The sequence below is a fragment of the Misgurnus anguillicaudatus genome, chromosome 17 (assembly GCF_027580225.2).
Source record: "Misgurnus anguillicaudatus chromosome 17, ASM2758022v2, whole genome shotgun sequence".
Taxonomy (NCBI): domain Eukaryota; kingdom Metazoa; phylum Chordata; class Actinopteri; order Cypriniformes; family Cobitidae; genus Misgurnus; species Misgurnus anguillicaudatus.
Window position 1 is genome coordinate 24785840 of NC_073353.2, and position 26685 is coordinate 24812524.

General features: G+C 37.0%; 1 protein-coding gene across 1 annotated transcript in view; it reads right to left on the reverse strand.

Annotated features, from left to right (window-relative positions):
- The window catches only part of il1rapl1a (interleukin 1 receptor accessory protein-like 1a), a 191069-nt gene extending 164384 nt beyond the window's left edge, over positions 1-26685 (reverse strand). Inside the window, exons 1-2 of the mRNA XM_055214892.2 lie at positions 26549-26685; positions 20061-20226 (exon numbers count right to left, since the gene is read on the reverse strand). The gene's annotated coding sequence lies outside the window, so the exon portion shown is untranslated. The remainder of the gene's footprint in view (positions 1-20060; positions 20227-26548) is intronic.

A 26685-nucleotide genomic window follows, 5' to 3' on the forward strand; every position in this document is an offset into this window, starting at 1 on the left:
CAAACCGACAGTGCATTTAGGCTATTTTGTGTATGCGTGTTCCCTGCATCAACTTGCAATCTTGGCACTGCTAATGTAATGCTCTACCTACTAAACTACAGGAACATAAAGTGCTTTGTTTAACATAGTTTCTAAGTGTTCAGCGCTTGCTATCTAATACACGGAAAAAAGTCATAAAAATAATGAAAAAAATGCTACTGTATTTAGGGGCCAAGCCCACAGGGCAGCAGGCCCCTATTGTGTTTGATGGTTTTCTTATTATTATTATTATATTTCTTCCTCCCCAATGGGAGTCTATGGCAGCCCTATGAACCGTACATGGGAAAATTATGAAATTTGGCACACTTGTAGTGGTGGCCTGCGATAGATATGTGTTGTATACGCTGTTTGATGTGAAGACGTATCACGCTGAGGACTGTGCTTGCACTGTGTAAAATGGTCTCTATTTGCAGCCGCATCTGGAACGCTATGATGACAAAAGTTAACAGAAAGATCGGCTCATGAGATCGGCAAATTTAGCGAGTGCCGATCGTGTCATTTAATGCCGTTATTGGCCGATTACGATCGGCGGCCGATCGATCGGAGCATCCCTACTAGTGACGTAATTAAAGCAGGAAGTAAAGGGCTGTAGTCCAAACCGGCCGTTCGCTGTAGGCTTTAAAAGGCGAATTCTGTTAAAGAAAATATATCGCCTGGCAGTGAATTTTCAGCTTTTCATTTTACAGGTATTATTTATGCAACATATTATAGCAACATTACACACTAAATAGGGTTTAAAAAATGAGATCAGAATGAACGTGACCTTTAATAGGATAACTGTAAACCCTAAATTAATGCCACATGTATAGTATATATCACAGTAAAATAATGTATTCATTCATTCAACATGAAGATATTGTTAAAGTATTTTTTTATCAAATAAAAGCCTCCCTAAACAGTAAAAGGGCATTTGCATAATTCGTAACTGTCACAATGTGACATTTGATGATATTTTATTTTAATTATTGTTTTTTCTTATTTATTAGGTTGTTTTTTGTTAAATGTTATGTCGTTTGATTAATGTTCATATCAGAATTTTAGGTACAGTGATGGTGTTTTCTATTTGTTATTTAAATATTGGCAACAATGGAAATGCCACATGTGAAAATTTTTTATTTATCATGCAGGATTTATCATTCATTCCACTTGTGTTATGCTGGTACTGGAACATAATTGAAAATCTGGAAAATGAAGGTGCAAAAACATCTAAATATTGAGAAAATCGTCTTTAAAGATGTCCAAATGAAGTAGCAACTGCATCCACTCACAAAAATAAAGTTTTTATATATTTTTTGGTAGAAAATGTACAAAAATAGCTCCATGGAACATGATCTTTACATAATATCCTGATTTTTGGCATCTATAACGGTGACCCATGCAATGTATTGTTGACTATTGCTACAAATATACCAGTGCGACTGGTTTAGTGGTTCAGGGTCACACACTGAAAAAATCTTATGTTGAATTTACTTAATTTTATTATGTTAAGGGGTAAATTTATCTAAATCCAGATATATTTTTTAAGTTGGTTGGACTTATATTTTTAAGTAATTTCAGATTAATTATATTCATAATTTTAGCTAAACTATTTTGAGTAATATTTACTATTATAATATTATAATAGTAATATTATAATAGTAATATTTACTACTTTTTTATGTTCGGTACACTAAACTTAATTATGTGCAACCAGATCAATTTAATGGTTTAATTTCTACTAAAATAAAGGTTAAATCCAATAGTTTTTTAATCTCTTATTATATCTTAACTTTCATTAATATTTAGAAAAATAAAGCAAACCCAATATTTTCAATTCTTACTTTATTAAGAGATTTTTGCTCTCCCAAACAAGAGTGCTAGTAATGTAATTTACCATTCGTAACAAAAACAAATGAACCTGAGTAGCTGGAAGACAGCAAATATTATCTATACACAAGCACCACTCTTCTGAATGACGGTAACCACAAAACTAACAACAGAAACAGAAACTCTTTTAAATGTGAAAGATAATTGAACATTGAACACTAAAGGGCTCGTTATAGTAGTGCGTAGGTCCTACGGCGTAGCTGCGACGGCATAGGTTCCGCGTCGGTTTTCATTTATACTTTTGCGTCGTCCTCCGCGTCGACGTGCAGACACACACGCAAACCGCTGGTAGGCAGTATCCACGGGTGTAACCACAGTAGCAGCGCGGCCGTCAGAGAAGAAGAAGCTTAGCAAGTTAACCCACACACGAAGAAGAAACAGCAACTTGTTGTGTATGATTTGAGAAGACCAGCAATGATGGAAGTAAATAAACAGCGAATTTCGTTGCAGTTTGAGTTAAATCACTCCCAAACTTGGCTCATCTTTGTTTTCACTGTCACAAACGGAAATACCTATGACGCAGTTTTTTTACCTGACGGGAGGGGTTCTGGTGGACCAATCACAGCGCTTGCGGTCCGCGTAGAACTGACGCGCTGTTAAAATTTTTGCGAGGTGCACGTCAGGCTACGCAGAGCTACGCACAGGCTACAGGTAGCCTACGACTATAAATCGCCCTTAACACGTCTTTCTTTTTGTTAAAAACACATAAAACAGCATTTAATTTCAAATTAGGGCTGCACGATTTGGGTAATTTTTCCCATTGCGGTTATTGATGCTAATATTGCAATGTGCGATTATACTAAATGGTATCATGAGTCAACTTGATGGGTTTTAAGGAAAATCCACACACAGTTTAGCTAAAATGTGTATTTGTAAAACTAGAAATGTTTTCGTATTGCCATGTGATGTAGCAACTGCTCAGTGTCAGTAATCCTAAATCCAAAATATCGCCATACAACAGACATAGAGTTTTTTTTTAGCTACCAGATCACTGTCAACCTCCTCTGCATCCATCTTCGCTCTGGTATAAGTGACGACGCACACCACACACGTGCATGCCACACGTGCACTGCCTTTTTGTTCGTTTTTCTTTCTTTTTTTAAACAGCAAGGAAAATCATCAAACTGTTATCAGAAAGTTTGTGTTAACAAGTCCACACATTTTTTTTATTTAATGTAATTGCAATATTTTGCTGTCATATAATCGCACAGGCTGACATCGCGATTGCGATGCGATTAATTGTGCAGCACTATTTCAAATTTAACTTTCCAAACCCAGTCCCATGCAATGCATGCTGGGAAGTACAAGTCCACTGCCTAGTTACTTATATTTAATTGAATAATTCAAGTAGTTTCAACACAAAATTATTCAGTTAATTTCCTTCTTACAAATTTGGGTGGATTTTACATTTTTCATTTTTTTCAGTGCATATACAATTAAAAATGGTAACAAACACTTTTGCTGCAATGCATTAAACTTTGCCAATATATTTTCAGTTTTACTGTAAACTGTAAAGTTGTTAAAATGCCTACAACAACAGGTGCCAAACCTTAAAGATTTTCTTTACAGTGTAGTCCAAACAAGAATATGTGGTTTATCAGCTGAAAATGACTTTTTCTGGCAGAGCAATGAGCTTCAATGTCAAGCAGAGATGGATTATGGTCCAGCGAGTCTCCCCGGGCATCAGCCTCTTTGGATGTGTCCTCTTGTCGCCCCACTAGGGGACTGAGGTCTGCAGTATCTAACATCATTAATTGTGCTCCAGCCTTTGTTGTCTTTGGAAAACACATACTGTATTTATTGTCTGATTTATGATCATTTGTTAATTGCCATTGCCTACTGGAAGCCTAATTATGCAAGCCTGTTTCAGAGACATCATAATGGAAAAATAAGGTTTGATGTTAAGTCAAAAATGCAGCATGCACAGTAAAATAAAAATGCAATGAAAAAAGAAATACAGTAGAAATAAAGCAACAACACCTAACAAATCATACTGTATGTGTTCTACCTGATAATAAACTTCAAAGCAGCAATAAGATGTTGAGAGAGTAATATTAATGCTGAGGGGATGTCTAGGACAACCAGCATATCTCATTTCCATGTATAACAGATGTTGACATTAAAGTGCTGTTTGTCTGTCTATATTAATTTTACATTCTGTATGGCCTATTTCCAACTGTCGGGCCACTGCAAGCTTCCCAGGTCTCTGGGAGTCAAAGGCCCTCCTTGGGCCATAATCCATCCCTGCCACCAACTTCAGCAGACAAATGATGTATCGAGCTCAATGTTTTCACTTAACTCACCATCCACACCTCCTTCAACGTCTACCTCTCACTTACGGTAAAAGAATGAGTTATTTACGCCTGGGAACAATTCTAAGTCCAAAAAGCGTATGTATTAATATTGCAAACAATCGTCTGAGGGCAGGCGCATTTGGCGATCAGAGGCCGGTGACTAAATATGACAGTGGAAGCGATAAATCTCAATCATTTATGTAACAAGCCGAGAGAACAAAGAGAATGTAGTTCATTCTCTTCTGACCTATTTCTCTTTGCCCCACTCATCAATAATGGATGAAGAAGAAGAGGCTGCCTACAATCCATCTGGAGAGGACCAGGCCTGTTTGGGTTCAATGGCTCCACTCATTTCGAAAAAAATAAATAAAATATCATTTCCCCCAGCTTTTGCTTCAGGATGCTCCAGATAAGCTGCTCCGTTTCGTAAGGCAACTCGTGCACCACCCGCGGCACGAGTTAAACGTGCGCTAGAGTTAAATCAGGGCATGATGTGTTGCTGCACAGGGTGGTTTGTTTGCTCACTTGCTTGCTTGTTTGTTTGCTTGCTTGTTTGTTTAAATATGGCTCAGAAAACTCGCTTTAGCGTCATTCTCTTTGTGAGAGCTATCATGCTCAAGTTTGATCTTTCACATGGTAATGAATGACTCACAGAGTGGAATAAGACAAAGAGGAGCAGATTTTGTTTGGTGCTCATCACATAATGATGTGAGCTATACAGTAGTCAAGTTTCATGGACAAAAATGGATATATTTTAATCAAAGCCCACTTCTTGACAGAGAAGTAAAGGGAGGGGCGGACTGAGAGCAAAAAAGAGAGGGGGAAATAAAAATAAAGATGAAAACAAAAACCTCAAGACAAGAAGAAAAGAAAGAGAGAGAGAGGCAGAAATAATGAGAGAGAGAGAGAGATAATGATGAAGCAGATTGTCGTAACTTGCATTTCCTCAGCTGAGCGGCTCTGTGATGTGTGTGCAAAAGACAGTTTTCTCTTGTATACAGTCAGCATGTTATTTTGGGATATGAAATCATGACTTTTGTTCTAAAAATGGATGCCCAGAATGTGACGCGATGCAGAGGACAAAAATACACAACCAATGTCAACATTTTATGACCTCAAGATAGACCCAGTCCAGATCCACACTGACATGTCAATATGTTTGCCGGCAGACCTCATCTCATTCTGCCTGACAGATTTAACACAGCATCTTCTTGTGCTGAACTTAAGATTCCATAGGAGAAAAAAAATCCCAAATGAGATCTCTTTTAACACAACTGTAAATAGCAGCATTAAATAAGAGTGCTTAGTGAAGCCGTACTGACGTAGCAAGGCTGCATTTTTTATTTGTTTTTGTACTCTGCATAGTTGAGGTTGCATAAGGGTTTGCTATGATAAATGGATGGGCCTTTGAGATCAATTATATGGAAATTGTTTTCGCCTTTTTAAAGTTGATAAGCATATGTATTTTACTATCCAACTATGAACATCTTACATGAGCCTTCTGTGGTGTTAAAGTGATATCACCAATGTCACAAATCAATCAGATTAAACAAGATACCAAAGCAATCAAAGTCAGATATTTATATAAGACTACCATCATTTCCGCCAAAATCTAATTCATAAGGGGAAAATCTGTTATCATACTCACCCTCATGTTGTTACAAACCTGTATACATTTCACAAAGGAAGATATTTTGAGCAATATTTATAGTTTCCGGGACAGGGATTAGCTTAAACCAGGACCACTCAAAAAAAATGAAATGTTGGATTTACGTAAAAATATTTTGTCAACATGTTCCACATAATTTGTTAAGTAAACCCAACGAACAATAATTAAGTTCATTTAACAAAAGAAGATTAAGTAAACTTAACAAACAACAGTTGAGTTTATTGTACATAAAAAAATAATTATTTATGACAAAAATTTGAATAATGCCATTTTATAAACTCCACCCCTTTTATCTAATAACTCCTTAACACTGAATCAATCAACCAATCAATCATAGTGCAGCTGCTTAATACAACTAATCATATAAGCCTCTTAATTATAACTTATCAAGTACATCACAAATATATTTTAAATGAAATGTTACATTTCAAACCATTAATTTGTTTGTTTTTGTTCTAATAATATATCAGAACAAGTTAATACACTCATAGTTGGCCACAGGTACCTATCTAATGGTGCTACACTTCTGCAAGAGGGTGCCAGAACAACAACAATTACCCATAATACACTGCAACATCATTAGCCAATGAGATGCCAGTCTGTATTGGTTTTATTAATCTGTTAATTTTACACAACACTGTTATGTTGGCTGAACAAATAATTTTTAAGTAAAGCTGACAAGACACACTTCTTTGTTGAATAAACTCAATTAAATTAAGTTCATGTTGTTAAATTAATTTTTTAAGTAATCACAATATAAAAGGATTAAGTAAAACTGACTGTCATTGTTTTAAATGTAGGTCTTAGTTTAATATAAGAAAATATATCTAGTTTTAACAAACATGCCTTACTACAAACATGACTTGTATGCATTTTACAGTGTTTCCTCTAGGATTTTTTTTCAGCTGTGGCGGCAGGGGGCGCCCATGATGATTATAAATGTAATTTTTTTTTAAATGTAGAATTTAGGCTACAGTAAACTAACATGTGTTTTTTTTATATTTTTCATGCTGTCATTTACTTTTCCTTAAATTTATAGCATATTGCTTTTCTATGTTTTGATCTAAACTGTATTTTCTTAAAAAAACGTTACATAGCTACGTACGTATAGTTCGGATATTTCATTGTAGTTTTAATGTAGTGTGCATTGCAAGTTCGTCCTCGTGTTTAGCATTACAGTGCTGTTGCAAAGTCAGTCCTGTTTGATAATCCGCACCGCTGTGATTGACAGAAGAACAACCGACCAGTTATCCGACATCAGCAGCAATTTTACTTCACACCTGTATCATTTGACATAAAGACTGTGACCCCGAGCCGGTCACAACGCAAATCGCGCAGTTAAATATAAACCTTTAACGGTCTTAAGACAGATCTTAAACACAAATAAGCACGGGAGTCGAATTTTGGTCTTGGATGTTGGGGATGTTAGACCCGCATATGAGTCCCGACCTGCATCTACAACACAAATGACACGCGAATAGTCTATTATTACACCCGTTAGATCAAATATTATGCGGTTCACCCGTGGGTACCCCGACCCTGCTGTTTCGTCTGAAAACAGATAAAACAGTCTCACCGTCTGCCTCAAGTTTCTATTAACAACGTTCTTCTCTTCCACGGGAATAATGTAAGTTTCCTTACAAACATATTCGACTATTAATGTCTTGCAGTCGCATATAAGTAGTATTCAGTATTTAGCCTTTTGTTTTTGGACAAATATCTTATCATTTAATGTGAAACTTTGTGAGTGTTGATCTAAAGCACAGAAGATTGACTGACAGCTGAGCGGTCAGCAGCGCGCTGCGCTTATAGCCTATATTCTGAATAACTAATGGCCTGATAAGTTGATAATATGAGTACAGTGATTCCAAATGAATGTCCAAAAAACTCGTAATATGTTAAATCGTAAGTTTAATAATGTCTTTTCTCGCAGCCCTGCGCTGCGTCCGTGTGTAGGCTATGCGCCGGTGAACATCATATGCGTGATGACCTTGCAGCTTAAATTACCCTAAATTTATAGTCATAAAGATAAAAGTAAAACAACATTCGAAACTTCAAATGATGTATTTTTATTTGTGTAAACTCACAATAAGGAGAAAACCTTGTGCTTATTTATAATCATTAAAAACATGACGTGCTTTCTGCTGCTTTGGTTTTAGAGCGCGTCACAAAAAAAGAACAGAAACTTTTTTTATTCGTTTTGTCAATTTAATAATTATTTAAGTGCAACATATTTCGTATAGGCTTATTTATTTTATTATTTATATTATTCTCAAAACAGAGACGTAGCTTAATCATCCTCTGCTGATTTAAATCTATTTGTGCATGAAACTAAACCCATGGAGGAAATTATGATATTTTAGGAGATTTCTTTATAAATGAGTGAACAACGCGAATCCAGAAAGGAATTTATTTCTAGACAGCCAGTCTGGCAGGTGGGACATTTCGGTAGCTTTTTTGCGAGCTGCCGCTGTGGGTTTTGTCTAGAAGGTATACAGCAAATGCCGAAAAGTTAAGGATTAGATTTGGAGGTAGGATTATTAGGATGAAAACAGCAGTTCTGGCTAAATTAGATACAAATACATCCTACAATCGTGTGAAATTTTGTGTTTAGAGTTGGGTTTGGTTGAAGGATTAGGATAAAACAGTGCTCATCCAAAGAGATTTCGTTTGCTGTATCCCTTCTATCCACAACCGCAGGCGTGGCGGGGATGTTTTAGGAGTGGCGGGCCGCCATGGTTGAATGTATATAGCGGAAACACTGATTTTAAATTTGAGCCAAAACAACGGGCACTGATGTATTTTAAGATATGTCAGTGCAAGTTGTTTTCAGTTTGGACAGCTCTTACATTTATTTTATCCCTGTCCGGGAAACCGCCACATCAGATGCAAAAGCCACTAAATGCCACCTACGTCAAAAATAAGATATTAATATTGACTGAATGCTCTTGGCATGCATTATATGTCATCGCTTCAAATGTGCTTAATCCCGGCCTCAGGCCATTCGGAAATATAATATTTGGGAAAATCCATTAAACGCCAAAGTGATTTTTTAGCAAAGTCCTCCAATTGCACAGAAGAAGAATTGAATGAACAACGGCATGTATGCGTCAATGTGCAAGAGCTTTGACCCAATTAAAGAAGGTTTACTAAATATATTAGGATACTGACAAAATTTTTGAGCCTTTTACATTAATTCAGAAAAGATAGTAAAAAGTGACTGGAGACTTTTTAGACTTTTTGCATGTAGTAGAGGGTTTTGCAGCGAAAGATATGTCAAATTTGTTTAATACTAATGAAATGAATAACTTGACAAATGTGAAAATAAGGCATTTCAATTAATGACTAATAACCTTTTCATTGCCATTAACTCTTTCCCAACCATTGATGAGTTAACTCGTCAATTAAGAGAAAACGCTTTCCTGCCAATGACAAGATTGTCCGGCAATCCATATTTTCGCTATTATCCACCAGGTGGCGCTCTTACCCAACATATAAAACCCGGAAGAATCCCCTTAGGGCACGCAGTTCAAACTCTGTGTATGTTTTGATCATCGCTTTGAATCTAAATTCTATCAAAAGTCTTTCACAAAAACGCAATTATGCTTAAAATTTGGTATTTTTGAAGAAACCTACCCATATTTGAGAGGTGTTAAAAAAAACAATACAGGTAGGATTGTTTGAAAGCAAAGGGTCTGTTTTTTCATTTGATATATTGTATGTTTATATATTTAAATAAGAACATTTTCTGGAAGGCATTAAACTTTCATTTCATAAACTTTTCATTTTTTATGAAAATCATAAAAAATGCTGGGGCTGGCAAAAAAAAATTGGGGGGGAAGAGTTAAAGTGAACCTACTGAACCTAAACATAAGTCTGATAAAAAAGATGCTAATTTACAAGAAAATTAACCTCTGACTTCCATAGTATTTTAATTAGGGATGTCCCGATCCGATCACGTGATTGGAAATCGGCCCCGATCACGTGGTTTCAGACTCGATCGGAATCGGACGTTACCTCCCGATCAGGACTCGGATACATATGCAGGGTTTAAAATCCATTAAGGTCTCGCTCTGCTCCGCGCCAGTGTACGCGCTGCGCTGGTGCTTGTGAACTGATGAGAAGAGAATAGGCTTGTTTGACTTCATGCAGCGCCACAAGAACCGGCAGCCGGATGACGTCAAAGTTCCGCGAGAGCGATTTAAAAGCGAACTTCTCCTTTTGATTTCGCGGATCACTCTCGCGGTAGTTTGACGTCACCCGGCTGTCAATTGTTGCGGCACCGCATGAAGTCGAACAAGCCCACTGACGTGCTTTCATTCACAAGCTTCACACTCGTGCGTGCAAGGAAACCACGACAAAACTGTGTTTTTACCGCTCATTTAAACGACGCGTTGATCGCCCATGTGCTCAGACGCAGCTCTGCATCTCACTCAGAACCTCAAGAACGCGCATTCGCGCAGGATACTGTAGAGATGAGAGATAGAGAGAGAGGTAAGAATGGTGCCCACGTCGAGAAAACTTAATAGAAGTCTAGAAACAAAGTATTAAAGTATGTCTAGCCATGTCACTCATCTCATTACAATATGTTAACCAGATAACTGGATACAACTGATTGTATAGTTTAATAAAATAATGTATTTTAATGTATTAATTACGACCTAACTATAGGTATTTTATAACTAACTGCTGACCAGCTTAGGGAATCTCTATGGCTAATTTATAAGATATATTGCTGAATCAGTATGTTGTTTTTCTTGTTAATTGAGTCTGGGTAGTCTATCTTATGCCTAGAATTAGTCAAGGAGGTTGATTCTTATAACTTCCTTCAAAGTTTGATCAATTGTGCATAATGACATGTGCAACAAATGCATATAGGGTGTCAGACTCATAGATTTGCATAATTTAAAGTTCAGGTTTTAAAGTTTGGGTCAACATGTGGCACCGCTTTAAAACTGAAACTTATAAAATCCTATCAGAGGTACAAAATGTCATTGAAACACACCAGTGGCTTTGCTGTCATCAGGATTAAACATGTTACCCCTCGAACCCTCCCTACCAACAGAGAGCATCCCCACAAAACAAATCCCAATTTAACACCTGTACATATACTATATATATTCTCATTATTTTTTAATCTGTAGTTATTCGCTGGCACAGAGTTAGACTCTTTTGACTCCACACAGAAACAGCAATGCGTGCGGCATGACATTAGGAACATCCTGGTTCTGTTTTTTTTCCACTCTTATTTATTATTTTTTAATGTATTATAGAAGTATCGGATCGGGACTCGGTATCGGCAGATACTCAAAATCAAATGACTCGGACTCGGACTCGAGGGCAAAAAAACCTGATCGGGACATCCCTAATTTTAATACTTATAAGTCAATAGTGCTCCTGTTTCCTGCTTAAGAACAAATATCTTCATGCGTGTTCATAGCAAAACAAAAAAATGTATACAGGTTTGGATTGAGGGTGAGTAAAATAATGACTATTAAGCTATTTACAATAATTTGACAGCTTTATTCTTTTCTGCATGTCTTTTTCAAAGACATTTGGGAGAAAAATCTGAAACAATGTTGACACATAACCGAGAACCTAATTAAGCCTCCCGAGCTATGAAAGAGAAACTTTTGAGCAAAAATAATTTCCTCCGGGTAGTCACTTTATTTTTAAAAACATGTTTTATTAAATGCATAATGAATTCACACAGAACATTAATATGTGATCTCTTATTACTGAACCTCAGTGACTGATTTCATAATCGGCGCAAAAAGTGTGCAATATAAAAGCTAGAGAGCTAATCTGCACTTCCGGCAATTGATACTGTATATTTCACCGAACACCAAATCACAATAAATGTTTTGCAATAAAGATCCTTGAAAAACAAAGAACTTACTTCTGCTCTATTACATATTCTCTCATGTTGGCATATAGAAAATATTTCCCTACATTTGATTTTAATGGAAATAAGTTCTAGTAGATCATTTGGGACATCTAGCATGCGCCTCCTGTATTCTCCTTCATTAAGCATATTGATACTGAGAGAGAGAGAGAGAAAGAGAAGGAGGGGGAGAAGGGTATAAAAAGCTTGTTTATGACTAAGACTGCAATAGCAGCTGAGAATAGTGTTATTGATAGTCTTTGCATAGCCAAATAAACAGTAAAGGGTGTGTGTATGTATCCGCGCACAGCCTTTTGTTTTGTTTGACATGCATTACAGACATTATGCTTTTGTTACAATGCTTTGTGTATAGTGACACATCATTATGATGAATCTGTTCCTCAGTGACAAGACAAACTGCACTTCGAAAGACACGATTTTTTATTCTCCTCTCTTTTCACACACACACACACGCTGACCTTGATGTATGACCAAGATTGATCGCTGTCAAAAGGACAGACACAATAAAAAAACAAACAAACAAAGTAATAACCGGCTATTTTCATGCAGATCTGAACGCATCCATCAGTAAACACCTGAACATCCGCTGGCGGGACATATCCGTGTGATGTCTCAGCATGGAGGTATACAGCTGGGTTATGAATGTAGTCGTCTGTGTAATCTATCAGGGCTGAGTTTTAACTGCAGTCTGTCTCTGTGGGGGCCAGAAGTGTGTCACAATGACAAATGCAGCGTTTTACCACTCATCAAGTACCGTTAATGCGCTCCTAAAAGAGCTTAGAGACTGCTTCCTGTTCTCTTTTGCTTTACTCAATGAGTTTACAACACACATTTCGGATTTTGTTCCTTACGAGCGCACATCTGCCTTTCCGCTAATTACCTGTGTTTGCATTGCAGTGTCACTCACAAAGACCTGCACCTGAAAACTAATTGCATGCAGAGTACATTAAAAACATATCTTATGTCTGAATTTACATGTAGTCCATTTTGAGAGAAAACTACAGTGTGCACAAGAGAATTTAGACAAAAGTTTTATAATAAATATATAAATAATGTTTGCTTTGATTACAATATCTAATTATGCTTTCTCCCAGTCCATTGCTTTCCTAGCAGTTTTTGTTATTCATTTTAACCAACTGCTAGCAAGGTCATTTTACAGTAGTGGATGAATGAATCAGTTCCTCTGAAGTTAACAGCACACAGGTGTCCAATTGTAGTAGGGTAACTACAGATTTATCATAACACAAGCAAACGTGTTACTAGAAAGTGTCCAATTTGTCTTCTTTCACATGTTCTATATCTTTTGTTTTAAAACGTAAAATCTATTAAATGTAATTCTGAAATTTTGCCTGAAAAGTATGCTTGCGCTTTTTCTGTGAAATAAATGTCACTTGCTTTGATATTTCATTGCTATGACATTTATACATTTTGTACGTGTGGCTAAAGTCCCCAAATGCCTTTATGAGGTCACTGTACAACACAACCCTTAGGAACACCCAAAAAGTTACACTTTGGAAACTTATAATGAGAAAATCAAATTTTATAGAATTATTCATCTTGTAAATGTTAATACCAATTTATCTGTAGATTGCTTGCTCAATTTTACAGTACCTACAGACATTATGCGATTGCATGATTCAATACATAATTGTCCACAAAAGTCCACAAATTTATGCGGGGGCCGCATTTTTCGAAAATGTGCACTTTCGCTGCATAAATTGCAGATTTTTGCACACAAAATATGCGGGCATGCATGATTTCATAATCCCCACATTTTCGTACTAAAAAGTCACATATATCTTAGCAGAAAGTTGAAAAATGTTTGGCATTTACTTCACACAAGCGCAGCCATGACCCCTGTTGTCATGGGAAAGTTATGAGGTTATGTAATTATGCGACCATAGTTCCCACAATTTTTGCAAGTTCCCGCAATTTTTCATAGCATAAAATTGCATAAATATCCCGCATATTCCATCGCATTTTTTAAGAAAACGTGCCGCAACAATCACAACAAAACGACTGGCGTATTCCTGTGGGCGGAGTTAAGTAAAAAACCGTTCTACTGATGTCATTAAAGCAGGAAGTAGAGGACTAGGGTTGCTGCGGTGACATAATTTTCCCACCGGTTAATCAGCGCGTCACAAACTCTGTGATCCCGGTGGGAGGGGCTTATAAATGCGCATGCAGACGTGCACATTTTACTTTCACTTTTGAATTACGCAACTGTTTAAATGCATCGCTTGCGTAAGCTGCGTTAAATCGCCTATGAATTTGCGTGCAATTTGAGTGCAACAGCTGGTTTACTTAAGTGCTTGAGTCAATGTGCGCAGGTAATTCTCACAGAACCCACCAGTCCCAAGCAGAGCAACCGGCTACTTCTCCATAAAAGCGCTGCTTGAATGATGGGTTTAATATTTTTCTTGATGAAAAACACAACAACAAAACGATCTTGCTTATATTAAACATCATATATGTATATTATAACAAAAACGAGCAAAGCACACGGCTTCTGTCATCATCTGGTCAGTCAGCTCGCCTTGCAAACTCTGACAGAAATAAATGAAATCTGACACCTGCGGCTGCTCTGTGACGTGACGCGCGTTCAGCCCCGCTGAATTCAGACAACAGACAAATTCAGTTGTAAGTGTTTGCTCTCTCTAACGAAACTAAATGATTTAATTACACAAAAATATCAAAACGACGGTGAAAGACGGTGTCGCGGTGGGCAAGTGATATAACCGGTGAGAGGCTGAAGCACCGGTTATCACCGTTTCACCGACTATCGCGGCAAGCCTATAGAGGACTGTACACTGTAGTCCAAACCGTCCGTTCGCTGTAGGCTTTGAAAGGCAAATTATGTTAAAAAATATATATCGCCTGGCAGTGAACTTTGAGCTTTATCATTTTACAGATATTATTTATGCTATTATAGCAACATCACACACTAACTAGGGTTTAAAAAATGGCATCAGAAATAATGTGACCTTTAACTCTTTCTCCACCATTGACGAGTTATCTCGTCAATCTGCAATAACGCTATTATCCACCAGGTGGCGCTCTTCCACAACTTATAAAACCGGAACTATTGCCCTAGGGCAAACAGCTGTATGTCCGTGTATGTTTTAAAGATCTCTTTGCATCTGATCTCTATTAAAAGTCATTCACAAAAATTGAATTATCTCAGCTTTTTGCTCAAAATTTTGTGTTTTTGATGAAACCTACACATATTTGAGAGGTGATAAAAACAGAACACATGAAGGTAGGATGAAACAGATTTTTTTGTTTGAAAGCAGAGGGTCTGTTCTTTTATTTCATATATGTTTATATATTTAAAAAGGAGCATTTTCTGGAAGGCATTAAACTTTTGTGAAAATCATGAAAAATGCTGGTGGGGAAAGAGTTAATGTAAATACCATCATTTCGCAATAGCTTTTCTATAGTGATTAAAGGGATACTTCACCGATTTAGCATTCAGCTTTGTATCTGTAGAAACCCGGCAGTATTACTGAATGACCATGTTTCCCTCCATCATTTCCCCCTGAGAGGAGAGATATCTGCATTTTGGTTCTGCAAAAAAGTCCTCCGATGATGCAAAAATCGTCATATTACATCATCGGAGGACTTTTTTGCAGAACCAAAATGCAGATATCTCTCCTCTCAGGGGGAAATGAGGGAGGGAAACATGGTCATTCAGTAATACTGCCGGGTTTCTACAGATACAAAGCTGAATGCTAAATCGGTGAAGTATCCCTTTAAGTTAAGCAACAATTCTAACCAGGCTATAGACATTAAAGGCGGAGTCCACGATGTTTGAAAAACGCTTTGGAAAAGGAGACGGGCCGACTACCAAAATACACTTATAGCCAATCAGCTGTAAGGAGCGTGTCTACTAACCGACATCCTTGCCGGGTTGCGTATGTGTGGGGCGGGTCTATCAAGAGAAGGTCTAGATTCTATTGGGGTAGGGGCTTGTTTGTTTAGGTGATTTCAAATATCAACATTGGCTTTCAAACATCGTGGACTCCGCCTTTAATGACAGACAAACAAATTGACAGAGAGATGGAGCCATGTGAAATGTTACGTACCTGTAAAAAATTTGCTAAATTTAATTTTATACATTTTTAATTAATTAACATTTTATCAGGATAAATAAAAACACTTCATTTTACAGAATGCCTTGATTGTTTGAACTAATTAAATTCAACTTCCTGTGGAGTATGGCCGGTTCAAATTTACACCCCTGAATTAAAAGGGAATCAATCCTTAAAGTCTGAATTGTCAGAAAGTAAAGCACAGTCTCCTGGTACTGTGTGTGAGTTTATATTATCCTAAAGTAATTAATCAAACTTAAGACACAGCTTCAAAAAATTAAGTCTAAACTTGAATACCCATTAGCAAAGATGGCAATATTCTAATCCCATATACTTCAAGGGGGCTGTATTAGCTGAGCACCTGCCATTTAGATGAATGGGAATGCAAACGGAAAGCTTTGTCAGGTATTATAGACCTTCTTGCTCAAACCCAACAGATTGGAGAAACATATGGAGCTATGAAAAAATCCAGTCAGTCAGTCAGTCAGTCAGTTTGTCAGTCACTTCACTTTATCCAGGTTTAGTTCTGCTCTGTGACTATTTTAAATACTGCAGATACATGCAAAATATTCACCTGATTGTTACGACAGTGACATCCTCACATAATCTGAAAAATTCAGAGCAGCTTGCGGCAGAATAAGATGTTAAACAGAATGTCTATGTTGTTCTTTTTAGTATGTTGATGTGCAAATTACGTGAAGTTAAATGAGACTTAATGGTGCATTGTGTAACTTTTAGAAGGATCTCTTGACAAAAATGCAATATAATATACATACTAAATTATCATTGTGTATAAAGACCTTAAATAATGAACTATATTGTTTTTATTACCTTAGAATTAGCAGTTTTTATCTCCATACACCATGGGTCCCCTTGTTTGTCCTGTGACAACTACCATATACGTTGAAATTGAGAAAATTCGCAATCTTACTACTAGATGAAATTTACACACACCACCTTTAAGGTTACACATTTCTGGATGTTCACAAAGTTTTTGTACTGTCATCAGAGGACGTATTAATGTTTGAGTTTCTATTCTATAGAATATGAAAAAAGAAAACATATAGTTGTTATCAGAATAAATACCGACTGTGATCGAGGCCCTGACATGATCTTCAGCGAAAGGGCTTCTATCACACTGAAGGGATTGTTTTTGTAATAACAGCTGGGTGGCTGTTTGTCATCCTGCTTGTTACACAGCTACTTGCCACAAGTAAATAAAGATACCCAAAATACATATATATCTTGATATATTTTATAAGCTTATTTGTAAGAAATGGCAAACTCCTGCAAGGAAAACCTTTCTTCCTAGCTCTTTAAAGACACAATATGTAGAATTTCACCACTAGAGGTCGCATTTTCAAAACAATAATGTATCAACATTCATTAACCAAGTTCACAGATGAGGTAATGAATAAATGTTATTATACTGTATTATACTGTAAATAAGTTTTCTTTTTGAGTTAACTAATATTTTCACGTTGAATTAACTCAAAATTTCAAGGCAACAAGGTAATTTTCATTTTTAAGTTGAACAAACAAATACATTTTTACAGTACGTTGGATCACATTATTTTATGGCATCGTAATGAATTAGGTACGAGCACAACAGCTGCATACTGTACACTAAAGGATTATTAGGAACACCCGTTCAATTTCTCATTAATGCAGTTATCTAATCAACCAATCACATGGCAGTTGCTTCAATGCATTTCAGAGTGTGGTCCAGTCAAGACAATCTCCTGAACTCCAAACTGAATGTCAGAATGGGAAAGAAAGGTGATTTAAGCAATTTTGAGTCTGACATGGTTGTTGGTGCCAGACGGGCCGGACTGAGTATTTCACAATCTGCTCAGTTACTGGGATTTTCACGCACAACCATTTCTAGGTTTTACAAAGAATGGTGTGAAAAGGGAAAAATATCCAATATCCGGCAGTCCTGTGGGCGAAAATGCCTTGTTGATGCTAGAGGTCAGAGGAGAATGGGCCGACTGATTCAAGCTGATAGAAGAGCAACTTTGACTGAAATAACCACTCGTTACAACCGAGGTATGCAGCAAAGCATTTGTGAAGCCACAACATGCACAACCTTGAGGCGGATGGGCAACAACAGCAGAATTCCCCACCGGGGACCACTCATCTTCACTGCAAATAGGAAAAAGAGGCTACAATTTGCACAAACTCACCAAAATTGGACACTTGAAGACTGGAAAAATGTTGCCTGTCTGATAAGTCTCGATTTCTGTTGAGACATTCAGATGGTAGATTCAGAATTTGGCATAAACAGAATGAGAACATGGATCCATCATGTCTTGTTACCACTGTGCAGGCTGGTGGTGGTGGTGGTGGTGTTGTAGTGGTGTGGGGGATGTTTTCTTGGCACACTTAGTGCCAATTGGGCATCACTTAAATGCCATGGCCTACCTGAGCATTGTTTCTGACCATGTCCATCCCTTGTACCCACCATGTACCCATCCTCTGATGGCTACTTCCAGCAGGATAATGCACCATGTTACAAAGCTTGAATCATTTCATATTGGTTTCTTGAACATGATAATGAGTTCACTGTACTAAAATAGCCCCTACAGTCACCAGATCTTAACCCAATAGAGCATCTTTGGGATGTGGTGGAACGGGAGCTTCGTGCTCTGGATGTGCATCCCAGAAATTTCTATCAAGTGCAAAATGCTATCCTATAAATATGGGCCAACATTTCTAAAGAATGCTTTCAGCACCTTGTTGGATCAATGCCGTAGAATTAAGGCAGTTCTGAAGGTGAAAGGGGGTCAAACACAGTATTAGTATGGTGTTCCTAATAATCCTTTAGGTGAGTGTATAACCTCCACTTTCTCCACACATGTTGCCATAGTTTCTACAAGCGGAAACCAAGGATAACGCAGATACTTCTTTAAGAGACGACAATGACAAACATGTATTTAAATAGGAATTTTTATGGATTTACACGTCCTTGGGAACTTTTGGGATAATATAAGTACACAATTGCATTAAAAATATATCACAATGTGCAAGTGGTTTTTGGATACTTTATTTAAAAAATCTTGAATATTGTAGCTTTAAGCCAAGGCACATTCAAACAAGTTTAAAGTTCAAAAAAGAGGAAAATCTCATATATCCTATTAATATGTATACTGAATTTATTTGAAAGTGTTAAATTTGCACCTTTCAAGATGACTCGCAGTACCCAGGTGAGGCTGTTTGATTAGTTTCAAGAGGTTATTATTTGGGAATAACAAACTTCAGACAATCGCCACTGTCCAATCAGAATCAAGTATTCCAGAGCACTGTATAAGTGTAGATAATATATAGTAGTAAGACATTTGATTACCACACTTTTTCCATTAAGGTACCATCATTTTAACATGACGTGCATTCATAATGTGTGTAATGGTATAAGCCCTGACCTGATACTAAATACAACACATTTACTGTCTTGTAGTACTTTGCGGTTAAGATTTGATGGGTAATCTTCCTGCAGATCCTCCCTGTGGTACAATTACACTTGGGACTCATTAAAATTAGATGTACTATTATTGTACTGCCTGTTATACGATGTCGCATGCTGGGATCACGCCAAGGTTTACGACTCTCTGCACATGCATACGCAACGCATGCACGTCAATGTACGCAAACACGCACTTAAACACGCACGCACACAGACAGGGCTGCAGCTGTGCTTACTTGTTGGATGAAAATCCCCTTGCGAAATGGGCGCTTTTGCACATGACATAGTGTTAGAGGGAAGAGGTTTGGTACAGGGATTGATTTTTGAATTGAAGAGTACAGCGGTGGCTATGCATCATCATCTCCCACCTCTTTCTCTATCTCCCCTCCTCTCCATCTTCCCTGATGTCGGCGTTTAGCGTGTACGTGCGTGTGCTTGAATGCGTCTCTAGCAGAGAAGCTCAGAGGGAAAGTGGGTCACACTCGACTCGCCTCAAGACTATGACCGGATCTGCCATACACACGCTTAAACACAGCGCAACGCACCTACACACAAAAATCCACCTTTACATACAGTAAAAAAGCACATCGTATTGCCCATAATCCTCTAGAGAGAGGATCTCGGTATATCACTGGGAGCCTTGAGTTATTTGAGTGGACAGTTCACCATTCAAAAGAGTAAATTACCCTGCAGCTTTTAAAGGGAGAATAGGACCCAGTTTGTGTGGACTTACCTCTCTCTCTCTTCCTCAACCCCTCCTTATATCTACTGGGTGGATTAAACCAGTGTCTCTTTCATCCTCATTTGGCAGTATGAGCTCTTCTCTGACTCATGCTCTGCCTGGGTTCTGCTGAGCTGTTGGGTATGTAAAATGTGTGCAGGCGAGAGAGCTGCATCACCTGGGAATATAAAAATATACCATATTGTCACTCTATTTTACAGCATTTACCATGTTTAGGACATTTTAATGCAGCCACTATATAGTACAGAAATATACACTGAATATAAAAAGAAGCTTTTGACAGGCAAGAAAAATCTCAAATTAGATCTCTAACATCCCAGTTGTTTCTCCTACTGTAGATAGCAATAAGATTATAAAATTGTAGTAAATATAGAGCAAATGAAGATTATACTTGGGTCTTCTGCTTCTCAGATATCTTGCCTGGGAAAAGTCCTTGTTATCTCAAATGCCTAGAGCTCCAGATTAGATCTCAACAATGTTATAAATTGTGCTCAGATTTGCCAAGATACAGCAATCTGAGATTTCAATATGAACACAAATGTGTGACCCTATATGTGAAAAAGTGTCATAATCTAGTTTTGAGTTTAGAAGCATACATTTTTGACATGGCCTTTCTCTCTCTGTATTTAAAATATTACGGTTATATTTTCTCAGAATGTCCTTTACATTATGCATGATGATGTTATGTAGACAGTAAACAGTTTACTGTAGTATACTGCAAATGGTAAATCACAAAAAATGCTGGGTTTTCACTGGCATGGTCACATATTTCTTATATAATAACATCTAAGATGACAGTATCAGAGCTATACTATAATCCACATAAACTGTATAGCTCTAAGCTATATTACTACTTTATGCAAATCATTTTAGGAGAAACATTTGTGGAAGTTAATACCTATAAATTAAACACAACTGAGATCTCCAATAAAAACTAAAGTGTCATCTTTTTTATATTAATACACTTTCTCCTGTCAAGTAGCCCATTTATAGACTGAGTTTCTTTATAAAGTATAAACACTATAACTTCAAGGTGCTACCAAAACATTGATCCGTTTATTTTAAGTTTTCCCTTGGGTTTTCAAGAATGGGATATTTTAGCTACTGATGGATCCTTCCTTATATCCTTACGTGCAAAATGTTTTTATTTTTGTGTTCTTTGGTTTATTTCTAGGGCTGGGCGATTTTTATATATATATATATATATATATATATATTTATTTATTTTATTTTTTACGTAGTTGATTCAAAATCAATTCTCAAAGGTCACGAATCGATTTTCCCCCCATCAGAGGCGGCCTTACCTATGTTTCAGCCATTTCAATTGAAACGGGCCCCACCCTCCAAGGTGGGCCCCAGCCCCGTCGCCAGAACGCTTGAACAGGGGATATGATTCAGGGGGAGCTCACACTCTCAGTGCCAGTGGGCGTTAAGCAACCACATATCTTTCATTTTAAATCAATTAATTTCCACTCTTTATTTTCTCTCGGACGTTCCTATGCGCTTACGATAGACATCGGATTATTAATATGAAATTAATGTATTTTATTTAATATACAATAAAACTGTAGAACTGCATTGTGTATTATAGGCCATTTAAATTATGTTTTTTAAAAGTCAATTTTATAAATCAATGTAGAATCGTTTACAGCAGCATCACAGTGCTTCATAAAAACGTGCACATGTATATAATTCTAGAGGTTTAATTATTCTTTAGCATCGGGATCACTAGACGAGAGCTTAATAGCCTTATTTTTGGGAAAAACATTTCTAATTGTTTTCTAATTGAAAATTTAACTGAGAATCGAAATCGAATCGATTTGATAGCTTGATAGATTTGATAGAACATCTGAATCGATACCCAGCCCTATTTATTTCTAATCAATTATTTACATAATCTTTTTATAATCATTAGTTATCCGTATGATTTATTATTTGATTATTTATTATATTATTATTATCAATTTCATTATTTTATTATTTTTATAATTATATTATTGTTTATTCATTTCTTCATTCATTTATTATATTTTTATATTTTATATGTCTTATAAATTTTTCCTTGCTTACGTATTTTCATTGTCATTGAATATCATGTTTGTGTGGTTTCATGAGCTGTTTTGTTTGTATGAATAGGGGAATTTTTATGGAAGCCCAAGGTTTATGGGATGTTACTAACAATCAGTTTTGGTAAAAATGTTGAACTTACTTTAATAAACTCTTTTTTTTACCATTATAACTTTGTCTCCTGTTGTGCTCTTCTCTAGCTTTAATCGATCAACATCTTGACTGACAGAAGACTGTTAAACGCTAATTTTGGTATTAACAGCTCTGCTGAGTAACTGATATTTTCTGGCGGGACCTGGCCTCCGGGGCTGGATCCTAAATATTGTCTGGTGTGGAGACCTTATCTACCACTCTACAGAGAAACATGGTTTCTTTTGTTCTTTTTATGTTCAAAGTGATTAAACATGTATAATCAAAATAAAATCAACTTGGCACGGTTGGTAAAGCCAAATGGTGATATTTAGATCAGACTTATTATGTCATCACTCTCGCATGCCTACCTATATAGCGGCGGTACATTTAAAGTAATAAAATGTAATTGAATTATGCACGCCATTCTTGCACAGTTATTGCATATAGCACTAGTGTCAAGACTAGTGGTGTATGTTTGGCCTTATGTTTAATTAACATTAAATAGAAACATTGTGCGTGTTGGTATGAATATTTCCACACCGTAGAGTGCATTGGCATGGACTAATGAACTACTCTATGTGAGACAGCAGGAGAGAGACGCCATACTCAGTGAATAATTTGTTTATTGATTGCAGCATTTAAATGCAGTATCGATGAAGAGGAATTCACTCTAATGGAAAGGAATGCTTGCCGTATTAAAGACTTACTGCATCTGGAGGAATGCAGAACTGACGAATTTTAATGAATAACGCTTGGAGTGCTTTCCAGAGAAATAGAAAAATAAATGAAGACACAGAATACCAGCATAGCATAACCAGCCTAAGCCTAGCCAGTAATTAGCTTAACCAGTACGATTCTTCTGTCTATCTTTGTTGAACACTGATTCATTAAGACAGGACCAATGCCAAACTAACACCGACCAGCAAAAATTCATTCTGCATTAATTGGGCTTTTATGCATACTGTATACAATACTGTGCAGAAGTCTATCTATATAAGTTTTAATGATCATACATATTATTTGCTCTTTTTATTAAGATACAAGTAGAAAATGCAGGAAATGTGTACAAAAAAACACAATTTTTAAAACAAAATGGCTTCTTGTGACAGGTCTAGAGCTCCACGTAGTGTCCCTTGACATTAAGCACATCTTGAACTCTTTTTTTAAAGAGTCTTGAAGTCATTAGATTAGAAATTAGGGTGTCATTAAGGTTTAAGAGAGCCTGCAGGTTTTTGCTCAAGTGTAAAGGGAGGTCACACTAAATACTTTACACTTTAGCTTATAATTGTATACATGCATTACTATACGATTGCAAAAACAACAAATCTAATGTTGGACTTTTGCACAGTACTGTACGTCACAGTATGTCATTGTTTTACCCACCATTTCTCCCAGTATACCAACAACTGTCTTTCACCCCGCTGCAACTTCACCCTAACAGCCCATTCCAGAGACATCTCTGCCCTCGTATGTATGAAACATGGTGGCCAAACATGGCAGTGTGTGTTCACTGTGGGCGTAACAATCCCGTGCGAGTAACACGCAAGACAACGGAGGCGTTTTCATCGGCCTTTCCCAGCTAAATACTATACGTTATATTTGAATAGAGTTCAAGATCGGCTAAAATGCATGCAAACAGATGTCACGGTGTTGTAGGCGCAAAGCTTTGCTAAATGATGTATGCACTTCAAGCTACTTTCCTCCACTCGGCCTGTTTGAATGCAGGCTTTATAAATGATTTAATGCTCTACGCTCTCCGCTTGATCCGCAAGCCTCTTTCTTACGCACAAAAGATTATATATTACACATACTAGGTAATTTATAGATGGTACGTTCACTGCTACTGTATATTAGATGCAAGAAAAAGCAAAGAGAGGGGCCTGTCGTGCCGTCTAGCGTACCATGAGATTTGGCTATCATCATTTACAGTTTACTCAGTAGTCATAAGGGTGGAAGGATAGGGGAAACCTCACGGGTCTGTCAAAGAATATGAGGCTGCAGATATTCAATTTAATAGTGAGTTTATGAGTTCCCGCATTTCCGTAGAAACGACTGCCATGGTAGCAGCGAAAGAAGAATCGGTGACAACCTTTCTTTCTATCTCTTCCTGATATCAGATGAGAGGCACAAGAGAAGGAAAGAGCGAAAGAGAGAGAGAGAAAGAATGGGAGCGTGGGTAGAGTCCCATGCTGCCACAGTAGGGGTAAATTATCCATAATCAGGGCATCAGTGTGGATGGGTCCATCGGAACCTAACACTTATACCCCATAATCAGCGCCTCTGTGTCAACCAATCGCTTATAGCCACACAAATTGCCACTATTTGAGCTCCCACACAGCCTATATTACAGATGCATTTGAGTGTGTGTCCATCTAAGCATAGAGAGGTCGAATTCTTCGAAAAAAAGGATGGGGAAAATAACAGAAGATGATTAGGAAGAGCGATTAGATTGTTGCCTTTCAAAGCCCAGTTAAATCACCTTCCTTCTTTCAGATGGCGACCCGGCAAATTGCCCTCTAATCTTCGAATCATGATCGCGGCGAGGAGGACCCGCAGTGACAACGACAACTCGAAAAATGCAGTCGAGGGTCTGCGAGTGCATCTCGAAATGAATTATGGCTTTTGTTTCATACTCTTCTGCAGTGCTCAAATCTCCAGCCACAATAAACTCTTATCATTTCCAAGTGAGAAGCTCTGACCTGAATTTGTCAGCACTGCATTTGAGTAAGGACTCTCAGTTCTAAACGTAAACCGCATCCTTTTGTGATGTGCTTAAACTAGAGCTCTCGAAACTCTGTTATGCACTCCGTGACCTATTCCTGTTATTTCTCTACGCTCTCTCTGCTTGACACGTTCCTAACTAACTAATTGTGCTTCTCATTAACTTACATATGGTCGGCATATATAAAAGATACACAATACATAATAGATAATGCCATGCTGATATTAAATAGGCCATTGCAATGCAAGCCATCAAACACATATTCAACACAGATTGGTGTCATAATAAGGGATGCACTGAATGAGATGCCTTAATGGGGATATGGGCTTGTTTTGGGCACAGACACATGATAATAGAGATACTGTAGAACAAGCATTCTCAAGAGTAAATGGTAGTTTAACCGGTAAATTAGCATTAACATGATGGTGAAGGTAATAAGCTATTCTCTGTTACCTTTAAGGCCATATGCAACTCTGTCTCTGAAATTCAGGGTAGTCTCATAATCTATGAGATTAGGAGCATCAAAGTTTGATTTAAATCATTGACTTCACATTGATTTCAATCTTTGACATGGCCCTATTCTGTCAATATTGAGGACAAGGTTATATTAAGGTTATATATTCAGAGAACGTTCTTTACATTATGTAGGATGATTTTAGGTAGAAATCCGTTAATCACAAAATAAAAGAATGAAAGCTGGCTTTTCACACATATCAGCACAACCGCTGCAGGGGCATAAGGGCAAAATGTCACTTTTATCTTTTAAAAACAGAAACTGATGCAGATGTAAATGCATAAAAAATTCCTAAATATTCATATTACTAAATATCATTTACTTTAATTTTTTCAAAACAAAATAAGGAAAATAAGGAAGGTAATTATGTGGAAATTATGCTCAATATTGTTGATGTTTAGATAAAAGATAAAAACATGTTTATTATGGTTTACCACAAATGAACAGCTTTTGCTATAATAACGCTAGCTTAACCATGTTATTTATTAGTGAAAATGGTAATGTAATGGTAATCAATGCCGCAAAATACGTATAAAAGTATTTTTACTTTTTTTTACTATAATAAAATGCATTTATAATAAAAAAATATATAAGAATATATACCACAAACTTAAATGTGTCTGTAAATAAAATAAAAAACTAATAGGCCTACTCACTGGACCAGTAGTTGTTAAGGACCTGAGGAAATGCTAAACGATATTGTTGAACTGACAAAAATACAGTAGCAATCGACTTTTCGGGGCTGTTTCCCTGACAGGGTTTACGTTATTTCAGGAGTAGACCTTAGTTATATTACGACATTTAAGTCGGTTTTTTAACAAACATACCTTACAAAAACATTACTTGTGTGCATCTTGAGACAAAACGATGGCACTGGTCTATTTTAATTTCCGTGCAAGCTGATTTCATTTAGGACAACTTAGTCGTGGGCTAACGTTAACTGTAAGCCCGTTCCAGGAAACCGCCACTTACTATATAATTAATTAAATTTACGGTGCCACATTTGCTTCACTTTTAAATACACATTTACATGTTTCTTATTACCTGTCATGCAGCACATGCTGAGACGCGATTAAGACACTGCAGCATGCTGTTTAGTCATGTTAAGGAAACTAGATGCAACGACCTTCAGCTTCGCCGCCAAAACCTCACGTGTGCTTAAGTTAATGCGCCACCCGCTG